At 32.5% G+C, this 16,509-nt stretch overlaps 1 long non-coding RNA gene across 1 annotated transcript; it reads right to left on the bottom strand.

The window, feature by feature from the left end:
• Positions 1-1,522: 1,522 nt before the first annotated feature.
• Positions 1,523-10,707, bottom strand: LOC149936649 (uncharacterized). Its single transcript, XR_016482247.1, has 3 exons — positions 10,585-10,707; positions 3,687-3,784; positions 1,523-1,588 (listed from the first exon to the last, which is right to left on the bottom strand). It is a non-coding gene; the product is annotated as an uncharacterized LOC149936649 (long non-coding RNA).
• Positions 10,708-16,509: the final 5,802 nt, after the last annotated feature.

Here is a 16,509-nt window from a genome sequence, read left to right as displayed (position 1 = left end):
TGAACGTTGAGCACCAATAAAGAAGTGAACAGAATAGATGTCAATGGCATTTGAAAAATCCACAACTGTTCTTCTTAAATTTGAGTCGGACAACGGAGTAAGCACAAAGTCGGTCTCCTGTAAAATATGGAAGCAACGCGCTGCATTTCGAAGGTAATGAAACACGAAAAGAATATTTGTTCAAATTAATCAGGATTGCCAAAAACATTTACAAAAGATTTCGGTCAGGCTTTCGTAGTAAAATAAATTTGTGTACCATGCTTATTACTTAATTATCTAACTGTTTTTAAGTTTTTTTGTTTCATTGAACTTAATTGTTGAAAAACGTAAACTAAAAACCAAATTAGCCAAAACAAATCTGATCAAAATAATTGTTTGTGAAAAGAAAAATAATCAAGAGTCAGTTCATACATTTCGCACAAGAGTTCCGATAGCTCCAGTCCATGTTTGGTTTGGTAATAATTTACCAAATTGACGATTTTCAATAGGAATCCAACTTAAACTACGAAAATTGAAAAATAAAATAACCCGTTTAGTCCGTCAAGAAAAGAAATAGTCTTTTTAGAACAAACCCAATTTGGGTTGTTAATCGAACAACAATGAAAAGTTACTATTTGTTTTTTCACTTTCGGTATCATAGTGAAGTACATTTGTTATAAGTTTTTATTCTGAAAGTCAATGTATTAAAACTATTGCATTAAATTAATGATATTAATTCAATGGTTTTGTAATGAAATAAATTGAGCAGGGACCTTTTTAAGGTCAGTTTTATTTTTGCCCGTGAATCCTATTCCATATCTCAAAAACCCTTGGTTAAGCAGCGTGATACGAGGTATCAATAAGTTCTTAATGCTAATACATATCGGATATTTTACGAACACTTTGCGGCACATTTACTGGCAGGGATTTACTTTTCACAGGGTTGCCACAAAATTTTCAGATTCAAATTCCCTGACTATTCCCTGTTTTCCCTGACCATTTTAAGAGATTTTTCCCTGACTTATTAATGCCAAATTTTTTCTTTTATATTTCACTTTTATCAGAAGTTAATAAATTTATATGGACTTATATTTCCGTAAAAAGGTTATTGCAATGTTGAAAAAATTAGCCAAACTTTCAAGGAAATAAATGATAATCGTGGAATTTGTCATAGATCTAGAGTTAAATTACCTTAAAAAAGTGCCCAGATAAAATTGAATCCCCTGACTTTTCCCTGAATTTTTACCAATTTTTAAAATTCCCTGACATTTCCCTGACTTTTTAGGCCCATTTTTAAATTCCCTGACTTTTCCCTGATTTCCCTGACGTGTGGCAACCCTGTTTCATCAAATTACCACGGAAAAAAATCTTTTTAACAAAAACATCATTAGAGATTGTTAGAAATACTATTAGAATTTATCTTTATTATCTAACTTCTAAACTTTGATAAAAAGAAAATAAAGTTTACACATGAAGTGGTGTCTTACGTGATATTTGCATTTTCTAAAAGGAAGTTCAGAGTGTTATTGAGTAGTATGGCGAGCTCATATTTGTAAATATAGTTTCCAGTCTTTTCATCTTTTATTCTACTCCAAGATAGGTACGGAGACTGTAAAATTGATAATAATAATAATACTAGAATGCAATATAAATAATGCTTAAAAATGCATTAAATCGTTTTGAAATTTCTGTTCAATTTTTTGAAAAAACTTTTTTTGGATAGTACATTTTCGAAGTATCAAAACCTTGATCCTAAGCGAAATTGTAAAGTCATTTGATCGTCATTCTAGGTAGTATCCCAACAATTTCATGGGGAAACAATGCGAGAAACACGACACGAATATGTTAAATTGATAAATCACTCAAATAAAAGACAACGTATACTATAAAGTTCTGTTTTATTGAAATTTAAAAATGTTGCATATATTTAAAAATAAGCATTCTATTTTATCACAAATAATAAATAAATCTTGAAGGTTCCAGTATTCATTTTCATTCTTAAATTTTCCCATACAATAATAAAATTGTAAATTGTATAATTATTTAAATTTCAACGTATTTAAAAACTTTCTATTTGTATAAAATATGTTCGTATTTAATTTAATTTTAATTGAGAAAAATGTTTGTTAATTTTTACTTTTTGGCTATCATCGATACGCGCTATAGGTAATCACTTATTTTTTCAACTAGATATTTTTACTTGTATCAAAATAAGTTTAACACAATATTTTAAGCATTTGATAATAACACGGTAAACTAAATGAAATCATAAAAGTTAAAATTAATCGGTATTCTTTAAACGAATTTACATTACAGGGTGTTAACTAAAATACGATACAAGGCCAATAACCTCCAATGTATTTTAGCTATTAATCTGAAACTTTCAGGATCCATAGAACGTGCAGAGGTTCACTTGACAACGGAAATTTCCATGACTTTGAAGACAAAGTTCAAGGTCATGGAAATTTCCGTTGTCACGTGACCCCCGGCACGTTCTAATGGTCCCGAATGTTTCAAATTCCTAGCTAAACCCTAGTTAACACCCTGTATATCAGAAAGTAAACGTTACGTTAATGCTTTTTGAAAAAGTCACTTTAGCAATAATAAATCGTTATCTGAATGTGTTAATTGTATACTAATAATGAATCTTTTAAAATCTGAAGCAGATAGCTGTTTGATTAACGCATTTTAATTGATAAAAGCAATTCAGATAATATATTCGAATACGGGTAAAAGATTTTACACGATCAGATAACATAGAGGTGAAAGAACTACTTTGTTATCTGCCAAAATCAAGTGTATAAGAAACAAATACAGGTAGCAGGTAGAAACGAGGACCACAATTCCTATAGTCAGTTGCAGGCTAAGAAAGACAAAATATATAGTACAGTCGGCGCAAGGATACCTCAGACCATTTCCGGCCAGTCGACCGCGTGAAATTTGAATTTGACCACTTTACGGTCAATTTTAAATTTCGCGATTTTCATCGTATTTTCGCGCCATCTAGGAACCGAAATTGGAATCTATTTTTTAATTTCATGTTGTCATGAGTTTAATTACTGAATACAGCCGAATTATTTTCCTAAAGAAAGTTTGATAATGGAAGCTCCAAATATTATAAATAGCCCAAGAGGTTACTATAAAATAAAAGGCATGATAAAGGTTTATTGTTAACAAGTAAAGAAAAAAACATAATTTTAAACGTCTTTAGCTCATTAAGACAACGTTACCCCCAAGAAAGCGTGGTAACTATTTTAAAAGAAACTGCCGATTTAACTGGTAAGACGTAGAAATAAATTTACAAAATTAAATAATTATACATACTATTTTAAATTTAAGAATGATAGGAATGCCTTATCTTTTAAATTTCCTCGCCACCACAATTATGAAATTATAAAATAAATATTCCAATTTTGGTCTCTAGATGGCGCTAAAAGACGACGAAAGAGCATAATGGCCAAATTCAAATTTCGCGCGGTAGAATGACCGGAAACGATCTGAGGGATCCTTGCGCCGATTGTACTATATATTTTGTCTTTCTTAGCCTGCAACTGACTATAGAGCTCTCTCTATTGCTATGACTAAATTTCTAAACTGGGCTTAAACAACATATTACTGACACGTACTTTCTTAATCGAAGTCTAAATGAGGTTCCGTTATTTTGTGGATATCCAGGGGTCAACATTTTATATAGAATACAATTTTACCTGAACTACTGCTGTCTTCAATAGGTTTCCAGAACAAAGGTTTGCATATTGAAGTTGATACATCATTGGTCGCAAAATATGTTAAGAACTATGACACTCTATTTAAAATAAAGATATTTCAAGAGCTTTAATTAAAATGAAGATATTTCAAGAGCTTTTATTAAAATAAAGTTATTTCAAGAGTTGTAATTAAAATAAAGATATTTCAAGAGCTTTAATTAAAATAAAGATATTTCAAGAGCTTTAATTAAAATAAAGATATTTCAAGAGCTTTAATTAAAATATAGATATTTCAAGAGATTTAATAAAATTAAAGAAATTTCAAGAGCTTTGTTTTAAACAAATATATATCAAGAGCTTTGTTTAAAACAAATATATATCAAGAGCTTTGTTTAAAAAAATATATTTAAAGAGCTTTATTTAAAAATATATACCTGAAGATAATCAATAAATTCCAAATTAGATACCAAACTCAAATTTGTGGTGTTACAAAAGTATTATGTTTTTTTTTATTTCAAAACGACGCATTCATTTCTGGATTTATATTCGCGATCATTTTCATAACTGATTCTTTAAATTTTGTGGTCATATTGGTTTCATAACATTCAACTTTATGAATTCGATATTTAGCTTTTAAATTAGGTTTGGGTTAATAATCTTGATGGAGTTAACTATTTATATTTTAACATTAATTTCATTAATTGAAGCTAAACGCAAAGCAAGTCAATGTTTTAAATTTCTTTAGAATTATCAGTAATCACAGACGATTTATTAATAGACGTATCAGTTTTTTTTAATATATGGTGAAGGTTTAAATTTGCACCAATAATAAAATATCCATCAAAAGCGTATTTCTATAACTTTACTAATAATAAGTTGGAAAGTATCCACTATATTGAATTGAACCTGGCGGTTCTTACTATTGTCTTGCCTTTAATATTTTTATACGGCTTATTTTCGTCTTTGATAATGGCGTAAATTTCAAAAGAAATTTTATAAAATAACTTTTTCTACAAAATAGGTATTTAAGCTCTTTTCAATAGCCGGGTTACTACTCTTTTAAAGCTTTGGGTTTCATTTTCTCAGAAATGGAAATAAAATATTTTAAATCGTTTAACAAAATGTTTAAAAATTTAGTTTAATACTTGTTGGATAACCCGTGCTTCGTGCGGCTGAGTTGATCTTACCATTTTTTGAGTATTTCCTTAAAGGCCTAGGATTTCTTCTGCCTGTTTTCCTTTAAGTTTACTTCCCGCCGCGCAAATATCCTGGTGGTAGGCCAACGTGTTCTGCGGTTGGCCTACCACCAGGATTTTTGTGCGGCGGGAAGAGAACTTAAAGGAAAACAGGCAGAAGAAATCCAAGGCCTTTAAGTTTAAAAAATTAAAAATAAAGGCTTCAAATGAATATATTCGGACGTGCAAAGCAAATACTGAAATCCACGTGACTCGAGATCAAAATACAAATTGTCTTGTATCGTTTTGATGGTTATGAACATAGATCTCTATGGTTACCAGCAATACGGGTTTAGTTTATTTATATTGTCAGTTCACCAAGAATGTATTTATTTATACTCAGGGAGAATGAATATGTCGAGACTATCGACGGACACGTTGAGCCCCTAATCCCGTCACGCTAAGGGGGTGGGAGGGTAAAAGGAAGGGGTCTTATTTTTTGCGTCCTCGCTGCAGCGTTAATCGCGTCGAAAAACGTAATTTTTAAGAACCAATGAGATTGCACTATTATTTGATTTTATTAAAGCGGAGGAGCATACCGGGGTCCCCAACGGGTGGAATTGGAGGAACGCTAAAAATAATCTCGACATATTCATTCTCCCTGAGTATAAATAAATACATTCTTGGTTCACTAATAAACGTCTATAGCGAGTTAGACAGATATATAGACAGACTGATTGACACACAAACTTAAATTAGATGCAATTTACTCCTTTTGTTTCAAAGAAATATGAAACAACATTTAAACTATTGTTATTCAAGAAAAATATCTGGGTAGATTTTGACGTGAAAGTTCTTAGAAACATTTCGCTGGAAATTACAGCCAGAATTTTCGATCGCCTGCTTATAAGGCCGCTGCGGTAATTTCAGTAATTACTGATGAAATAAAGTTCCAACAAAAACAACAAGCTATAATGGCATAAAGACCTTAATTAATGTTGCGATATGGAAAAAAGCTGGTAATGTAATAACGGTAAAGCATTAAAACTTAAAGTTCGGTGGCAAAAAAAAAATAAAATTGAGCATGCTTTTCATTCCCCTCAACCCCTCACTCAACCGTAAATTTCGCACTTTACTGACTTTACACACATTTTGCTACCAAACTTTGGCTTTTCGTGAACTAACTATAAAGTGTTTCAAAGTTCATAAACATTAAGGGAATATTTCAAAGTTGCTTAGTATATATTTTCGTTAATTTAGGAGCTGAGCTATGCCCCTAGGTTTGCTAACCTTCTATCCATACATATCGGTCATTATTCAAAACATATTTCTTGATTAAAAATTTTATCCAAATTTTCCGAATAAAGCATGCGTATAATTTAAACTTTAGCTTCTTTTTTTTTTAAATAGGTATTCCTTGAACTTGTGGTTGTGTCACCTTTAGAGTTTAGACACATGACATGGCATCATTATTATGTTACAAGTCAACCTTGTTTCAAACAGTATTAATACTTTTTCTTGAAGGAAGAAAATGGCACTGGCTTGCTTTGAGAAGACGGTCAGCGTTATGAACACGTAACAATACATGGCTAGCATTAAGGACACGTGATGGTTTTTGAATGATGTTGAGTGTCATCAATAGTGCAAGTAATAGTCTCCAGCAGTAAATGTACCATTAGTATAATTTTGCTCTGACATCGCATTTTTCTCAATAACTATAATAGGTAGATTTATGAAATTTTCAGGGTATATGTATGACGAAAGATATTAGGTCACGAAAAATAGGAAGGTGGTCATAGAAGGCAATAAATTTTTCACGCACTGTAAGAAAACAAATTTTAAGCATTAATTCAATAAAAACCAAACTTTTTAGAATTTGCTGAAATTTAGAAATTAGAATGTTTCCTATGTCATACGTATACCCTGAAAATTTAAAAACTCTTTTTTTTTCGATGTCAGAGCAAAATCAGACAACCTGTATAATTATCATAAGCTCTCTTATAGAGTACAACAAGTGACCACTACTTTACACGATATAACAACAAGTAACCACTACTTTACATGATGTACCAACAAGTGACCACAACGTTACATGATGTACCAACAAGTGACCACTACTTTACATGATGTACCAAAATGTGACCACAACGTTACATGATGTACCAAAATGTGACCACAACGTTACATGATGTACCAACAAGTAATCACTACGGTACATGATGTAGCAACAACTGACTTCCACCTAGGAGCAACATCCACAGCACCCCACACAAGGATAACGCAACCCGTCAAAAGTCTTGTGTACATTTTTCATTGGTTAGACGCTTAAGTGCCTGCTGCCGTCCAATGAAATTTGTACACAAAACTGCGTTAGCGTGTTTAAAGGCTAGCTGCGTTCTCCTTGTGTTTGTTGCTCCTAGCTTCCACGGTACAAGTACCAGTACGATGTTTGGAACAATAGAAGAACCACGTAATCTCTTCAAACGTAAAGAATATCATGTCACGCAGTCAAACGTAAAGGTAATAACTCGCATCTTCGACGTAAACTAACGTCCCGGTCGATGATACTGAACCGATTTTGCAGCCATCCAATGTTTTGGAAATTTATATATTCTGCGACACGAAACGTTCAAGAACACTATATATAAATAAGTGCGCCTTTATAAATGACTGTACATCTTTCCCGGTTAGGAGGCGAGTTAGTTACTAACTTTTTTCCAGGTATTTCAAAAAAATATGTTTGAGCAAAAAATAATATCAATTACTTAATTAACGCGTTCGCTTTTCGTGACTTTATTTCTAAAACCATGTATATCCAAAAAAATTGGATTAAGTGAAAAATAATGATCTTATTTCTAAAACCAGGTTTGTAAAACAATTCAGTTTTGGTAATGATCATTGAAATTTAAAACAGTTCTCTTCCATAAATACTTGAAGAGGTTAAGGGTAATAGTTATTTTAGTGAGCTGTTGGCTAGCGTGGCGTGAAGGGCTTGCCACCACCCTCCTACGTATTGTAACCCGGCCACCTGAATTAATGGCTTTAAAAGTCACTTGAACACTTGGGCCTAAAGTGATGCTTTGTATATTATCCATGCTGATGATTATTATTATTGGGGCCCTCATGGCTCGTAACTTTGGGCCCTTGATTTTTCAGTGACCACGGAGGCTGCCAATACGAACGATGCGTCCATGAATGGAATATGAAAAACTGTTTCAGGCATGATACCCGTTGGAGCCCACGGATGCCTGTATTTTTGGTCCCTTGATTTCTTGGCCACCGCTGAGTTCACAAATATAAACGATACGTCCATTTATAGGTGATTAAATTAGATCTCGATCACTATAACCATTTTGGCCCTCAAGATCCCTTTCATTTTGGGGAATTGATTTCTTGGAAACGACTGAGACCACATATGTAAATAATATGTCGAATCATGAGGTATAACATTTTCTCGATAGCGATGCCCCTTGGAGCCCATACATTTGGCCGATGTGAAACTAATATTTCGGCTGGGCTAACTTTTTTCAATAACGTCAGTTTGGAAAAGTGCTAATATACGAGCAATTCGTACTTTTTATACAATATTAGCTGTTAACGTTATTAAAGGCGAATAATTTATCGTACTTCATTGAACTTTCACTAATGTAACATGGTTTTCGTCTATATTTTTAAAATACTGAATGATATGTTTCGAATATTTTTACAACAATAAATACCGTTGCAAAAATATTTAGTGAAATGAAAGCCAGATGTAAAGTAGTGGCAGGTCTTATATGTGATCAAAAGAGTTCCCACGGTTGATCACCATTTATTTTGTCCCATTTAATTTTCCACTGCCTTGTTACACTTTTGTAAATGCAAATGGACACGACGATTTATTCCGTGTTTAGCAGGTACACTTTAGTTGGTTTTTCGGTCCCACTTTTCGGTCGATAATTCCCGTTATTGAACTTTATGGAAAAAAGGGTTTAATATCATGGTGTTTTCCGAGAAAAAATACTATTTTATTGATTACCAGTTGATACGTCAGGCGGTTGTAATGTAAAATTCTATCGAATTTTTTGTGAAATATAACGACAATTTGGTCTTGAAAAAAAGAGTTAAAGAGCCTTGAAATAGACGTTTCAAATTGAAGAAACATTTATTGCCATCGCTTTAACCTGTTTAATCAACGGCCATGGTTCAAGGATAACAATACTATTCAATAAGGTTAGATGAACTTTTCTGTCCATGACTGCTAATTTATCCGAAATATATATTATAAAAGGACTATTTTACTATGCGTCAAGTAAAAATTGATATAAACATATAAAGATTATTTATTTTCAGAAAAGGTAAATTGTAAGAAAAAAAAATAAAGCACGATAATTTTAAAATCGTGTCAATTTAGGAAGACTAACGAGCCCGTTCAAATCTGAAACACTAAGCCATGGATATTTTTGAACGTCTTGAATTGAAAAACTTCGGTAAATTTTCACGGTAAATTACTGTATATTTATTATTTATTGTGTTAATTTAACCCATCCGAGGTGTAACAAAGCGTAGATTTAAAAAAAGTATTTATAATATTCTGAATTGAACCCATATTTTCTTTAAAACAGTTATCCTGGAATGTTTTGTTGTTATGTTTTACGGCGTATATCATCCAGAGTTAAATCTTTGATTTACGATATTAAAACAATGCTGAATAGCTTTAAATCTAAGCTTTTTTATGTACAACATTATTTGCCATAAGAGTTTTGAAGGTCGGAATAGTATTATTTTAAATATAAGAAAATGTTATAGAATTAAGAAATCGCGAAAGGTTGATTCAAGGTCATAAGTCTTACAGCGCATGTCTGTATCTTTAAAATCATAATTCTGGTATGAACGGACAGCGGTGAAAAAAAGCTAACCTTTCAACAATTTATTCAAAAACCTAAAAAGTTTAAATATATGCGTACTCTTTATTATACCTATCTATATTATAAAATGTTTCAAGAAAAGAACAAGATACGTACATAAAAATCAAAAAATGGGTTTATTTAATAATTATATTTAATGAAAGTCACTGGGTCCTCTAAGTTCGTAAGAAAATTCATATGTTTATGTTTAGTAATAAGAGAAAATAACTATTAAATCATAAACCCAGCGTTCTGTTGGTTTTTCGATTTGAAGTGTGCATAATATAAAACATTTTTAATAACTAATCTTCTTAAATTTTACATCGCGTACGCACTAGGATAGAGGTCGGGGATGATTAACTTTTATTCAATAGATAAATATCTCAAAATTATTCGTAAAATGTTTTGATCAAGTAATTTATATTTCTGTATTATCCGATTAATTTTTTGATAAATTTGTAAAATTAATCGAAAAAACGACGTTTTTTTCGATAAAAAGCTAAAATTTTACGAATAATACATGTTTTTTAATCATTTTCCGAAATATTAAACGGTAAATTTCTTTGTTTACATTTTTCCCCCAAAAAATCAATTTAATCATGGATAATGATTAACCGTTACCGACCTCTACACTAGGAAAACGCTAATTTATCGACGCACTATATCTAAATTTGCAAATTAGCGAGTCTCATACCATCAAAACGATGTTCAAAGAAAAACGATATATATATATATAAATTATAATACATCAAAAGTCTGACTTACCACTTTTTATGTTTTATTCCATAACGTTAAATACCATTATATACCAAACTATTAGATTTTCTATCAACTTACCTATTTAATTTGAAAATAAAGATGTGGTACAGTCCGAATATCCGGAAAGGTAACGTATTGGCTTTGGTGTAAATATGCGAGAAAAATTGGTGCACAGTAATCCATAACCAACCGCCAATAGAGAAAAGCTGTAATGGATATATTATAATTATAATAAACTATATGGACACTTGAGCTAGGAATATATTAGATAGCTGAAGCCCGTATGTTAATTTGTATTTAACTTTACTATTGGCGCAATAATGCCGCACGATAAAGATATTCTTACTTTATATAAGCTAAATATATCTATTGATTGCATTTTCACAACTACCTCTAACACGAACATTGTTTGGAAGTTTTGTTATACTGATACCGTAAATAAACTTACGCCTTTCCGCTATACCGACGCAAGAAACTTTTTTAGAAGGGATTTGTGTGTACTATTTTCACTTGGTTCGTAGACGCCACCGCCGCCGCCGCCAATAGGGTCATTACTCTCGACAGGTTTGTAGTAAAATGGTGAATGATACGGCAATCCACAGCCAGTATCAAACCCTCGGTAGCCCTATTAATCTTTTTTTATATCGGAGCCCGAGAAGTTTGTCATTTGCATATTTTAGTAATTTTTTTCGATTTCCGGTTTGAAATTTGATTTTCGAACCAATTCAAGATTAAGAATACAAGCGCCTTCTGTCTCCAAAGATTTGATCTTCGACCTTGGAAACTTGTACTTGTCCATTGTATTTTATTATCAGATTCTTTCGGCGTGCTTTTTACGGCACCGCACGTTTGTTATACAAGGTATTTGTCTTTGCTACGTTACGCTATCATGACTATTCTAAGATAAGGTGCTGGCTATGCTATGTTGTGATATCTTGGGTATTGCTAGACATGGTTTTAGCTATGCCATATTGGGTACTTTCGGAGTTTATTTAACTGTGCTAATTTTCTTAGAAAGGGTGTTTGTTGTTTTATCAATGGTTTCTTACTGGATGAATGTTAAAAGGATTAGGATCGTTGTTAATGCACTAGTTTGTTGAGAAACTGCTGCTGTTGGTTAATGTTCGTTTAAGGTTCGTATAGTGCGCTTATAAAGTTAATGTACAGGGTGATTGATATACCGTTGTTATGAATTTTTCGGTGGTAAAGTCGTTAAGAAATAGTACCCTGATCAGGATAAAAGACAGGGTGATTGAGTTTTTCTACAGGGCGGTTGATATTTTGGTGAAATTTACACGTAGGTTGCTAAAGTGTGCTTATTATTTTAATGTACAGCGTGATTGAAATAATGATCATAAGTAATGAATGAATTAATAGGTCTTTCAAAGAGTGAAAATTACTCTTTGTTTGTTAATGCTTAGTGGGTTAGTTATGTTAAATCACAGGGTAATTAAGATAATGCTTATAATAAAAAGAGTGGTTGAGAAAACCAAAATCATCTTGGTTTATTAGAGTACGTTTATAAAGTTAATGTACAAGATGATTGAAAATTTGTTAGAAAAACATTAATATTCAAAATATATTTAATACATTGGTGGGACTGTGTGTATTTAAATGACATCTTGTTACCGTTAATTTTGTAGTAAATAAATGAGGGGCGATATTAAACAGTTACTTTGGGATTTCTTCATTGTTGTGTACCATCAACATATGGTTTTTTAATCAATTGTTTTAAAATAATTGGTTTTTCACTGAAGAAAATGAAATGTTAAATAGCTCCACTCAGACTCCTATCACAGAAACATGTGATAATTTGCCATAATCTCTGACAGCTATGGTATATTGAAAATCTTAATCAATGTAAGATTTTTGCAATTATATTTTAAAATGATTCAATAATGACATTAAAATATTAATAGCTGATATGCGCGAAAAACTGAACAAATTATGATGGCTTGATGGATACTCAGGAAGTTTCAAAGACACGTGGGAAATAGTTGGGTCATCGTATCGCGATACTCCCGCGAAGCTGCTGTTTTCTTCAGAAGGGATACTAACAGTTTGGATATTGTTTCAAGCTATGAATCAATATGAATACTTTGATTTCTAAACTGGAATGCTTGATCTAGATACAGTTTCTGATGCATTGTGTTTATAAAATGATAAACATGTGTTGTGTTAAAAAATTTCAAATGTTAGTAAATTTTATAAAAAAAATTAAATAGGTATCGTTTTTAACCCAAGATAATTTAGCTGTCTTAGGACGAATGTTTTTGTTGGAAAATACCAAAAAAAATATAAATTGAAATATGTAATAAAGCGGAATCAAGCATTGCTTAGGATGGTATGTCCCCCCTGCAAATGCTAGCCAGATAATTATTCTAAGAAAAAGAAAGAAGTTGCACCACGTAAGAAATTTGAGAGAGGATCAGCAAATGGTCACTAAGGAATAAGTGTTTTGAACTTAAAACTATAAAGAAGAGAGTCGAATGCAACTAACGTAAACGCTACACATTAAAGCGAAGAATTAAGCAGCTGAAAAAAAAACATTACTTGAAACTAGCTTAGAATAAAGTAAGGACCAAGATAAAAATGGTGCAAGTAATGGTGCAGAAATAATCAAAAAGGGTCAGAAAGATTTGGAAGAGGTATTTAAAGTTGTTATGAAAAAGGATAAAATTATGGGACTTGCACTGAAGAAGGCATGGGATATGAATAGAAAACGTAAATCAGAGAAAGATTTCCTTAAAGATCAAGAAGAAGAAACAAAAGATTCCAATGGAAATAGAAGGCCCCTTTAACATTCAAGATCGCTTTAGGTGTCTATTGTCGATCGTCAACGGCTTCTGAAGCTCTTGGAGCATTTTATATGTTTAAACTACCAAGTGTTCATACATTACAAGCCCATCTTCCCAACTCCCTTTCACAAGATGAGGGAGCTCGAGACTTGACGAGAAATGGTATTAAATTGTGGTGGTGTCAAATTAGAGACCTAAAGAAACGTGAAGATGACCGGAGGGATTGCGATGAAATGCTTCAAGTAAAGGGTTCATTAAAATCACACATAGAAAGTGAGTATTGCTCAAAAATAAATATGACGCCTGCCAAAATAATGCAGGCGTCATATTTATTTTTGGAGAACTCAACTACGCTCACCCAATGTTCGAGGATATTCCAGTTGACAAGACCTCCGTAATGGCTTGCTTTGTTTACCTTAAGGCATGCCATGATATTTTTCAAGATCTTACCTATACCTAATAAAATATCTCTATTGACTGTAATTCCCTCAACTTTTCTGTCTAACACGTACAATATTTTAACAAGCAATGTAATACCGTGACCGTCAATAAATATACGTCTTTTCACATTACTGACTCGAAAAGTGGTGTTTACTTATTCTGAGCTAACTTTAGTTTCGTACTAAATAAATAAGGGCCAATATTGTAAAAAAATAATATAAATAATGTATTTGTTTAGACTTCAGGATAAATAATATGTTAAGACTCACGTGCGATTCAATCACGTTGGAAGACGTTAACTTAATTGAACCAAAAACTTACCGAAATGATTATTTTTTTCATTGGGAAGAAGGAGAATGGCCAAAGTTTCCAAGTCACATCAATAAAACTCGAAGCAAAAACAATGTGCCAAGGAGGTTACAATGACAGTAAAACAAATCGCCCAGAGGTAATCCAATAGGCGTTTCTAGAAAATAAATAAATAAAAAAATTAAATGTATAAAATGTTTTTCCCCGCGTCACGAGCTTAAGCTTTTTAGTGCTTTATTGGCACGCGCGTTTCACACGTGGACTTCAAATTCCAAAAACCTATCGACTCGAGCGCACGCTCTCTCTCTTCAACAACTATAGCTAGTGACGTAGAAAAAACATTTATAGAAACACCTATTCTGACTAAAGATGAATGGATCATTAAATGGCCTGCCAAGTTTGTAAGCGATGGACCAAAGGTCATATATTGCTCAGGCAAGTTTGACCATACCTATGTTAAGTTAAAAGGAACCACCTATGCACTGCATTGAAAATGATGATAAAGTTAGCGAATAATTAGATTATTTCATAGACGAGCAGATGTTCGATTATCTACATGGCGCGGGAAAAATATTAATTTTGAATGTTATAAAGTGATAAACGATTTTTCAAGACGATTGTATATTACATTTAAGTTCATATAAACGGGAAAAATTGTCAGTGGAATATTTCTTCTATCATTTGGTAGGTTAAATAATGTTAAATTATCCCCAACTTTACATTAATTTCAATGGGGGTGGGTAAAATCTTTAAACCAAGTTACGCGTGAGCTCGCCCCTAGAGGCGCTGCGCGTCAATCGCTCGTACTCTATAGCAACGGAAAGCCAAATAGGGGGATCATACCTATACTTATCATAAAATCACAAGCAAACTTTGTTGACCTGCCATATTTGCACGCTACCTACTTAAATCTTTGGTTGTTTTTCCCAGTTTTCCCGCTTCTTGGAAAAATCTATGGAGATAGAAAAAAATGCCGTACCATTTCATTCGCGTTGGCGTATCATTGTTATAAAAGATATAAATATTTAATTATTAATCATTTTAGTTTTCAAGTAAACACTTCAATAATATTGCGTTTTGTCTGAGAGATAGTGTTAATATTAATAATATTATTAATATTAATAAGCTAGGCTAATACCCAAGGCACCACCCGAGGCCCAATTTATCTAGCGACTTTTATTGCCTTTAATTCGGGTGGCCGGCTTAAATTGCGTAGGAGGGAGGTGGCAAGCCCTGTATGACACGCGAGTCAACAGCTCTCTTCATTTACTATTAACGTTAACATCTACAAGTTTTGATTGAAAGGGAAACCGAAGAACTCGGGAGAAACCCCCTTTAACTGAGACATATTACAAGTTCTGTGATTTGAGTTACAACATAAGATAGATCGTAATGTCCAGAATCCGAAAATAAATATGTTGTAACATTTTAAGACCTATATAAGGCACGAGCGTCTCAATCCATAACGCCATATGTAACATATTCACTCATAAGTATGCCATAAAAGCATTTTCGTTAATGAAACCTTGTTCACGGGATATGACGTAAATTACGTCACTTACAACTCCGTGACGAAATACGCGTCATCAACTTTACTGATGGGAAACGGAAGTTAGTCAGAATTCTTCGCGCGTTTCTGGCTTTGCCCGTGTCAAGTTTAGTTCGTGCCTCGCGATCACATTATTTCATTTCCATGGTAACCTTTTCAATAGCGCAAGGATTATAAGCATTTTTGCATTTTTGGGTCCGCTCAATGTATGTTCCGCGTGAAACAAGGTCTCATTGAATTTTTTTCAATGGAAATATTATACAGAGGCATACTTATGAGTAATTATGTTACATATGATAACGCATATGGTCGTTTTCATTAGTTTAAATTGGTCACTAGTGTTTCGTTTTTTATGGTTTTATCCCATTGGGTTCATTTAGTCACGTGGGTTTATGTAGTGTCGTCTGCTTAGGATGTCAAATCATTTTATTCGCACCCGAGGCTTTGCAATCGTTTTGTTTTTATGTGGTTTTAGATAATTATTTTTATGTAATATTGCTAAATACATATTGAGCTCTAGTTATAAATTATAAGTTCGAAATCTTTGGAATGTGAGTTTTGTTCCAAAGTTTACAAAGCTCGGACCAGTTTATCTTACCATTTGAAATCGGTGCACAGAACTTATTTTAACCCATTAGTTTCTGGGACAAAATTAAACAGCTAGGGAAGGTTGTTAATAATAATTAATTATCTAAGTATAGGACCCTGTTTGCATTGACCTTTCAATCTAATACCATTGAACCATACGGTGGCGCTATGTAGTGGGGACGTATATATGACATTACAGTATTTATTAAATTTATGATAAATCTAACTTAACTTTATTTCACAATTAATTAAACGAGTAACATATGATAAAACGTTTGGTTTATCTGCCTTATTTAACAAAGGTAATTGTCAATTTCG

This window comes from Leiobunum rupestre, chromosome 7, assembly GCF_980474605.1.
Source record: "Leiobunum rupestre chromosome 7, qqLeiRupe1.1.hap1, whole genome shotgun sequence".
Lineage (NCBI taxonomy): Eukaryota > Metazoa > Arthropoda > Arachnida > Opiliones > Sclerosomatidae > Leiobunum > Leiobunum rupestre.
Note: the sequence above shows the minus strand (reverse complement) of the source record. Positions and strands in the feature narration are given on the sequence as shown.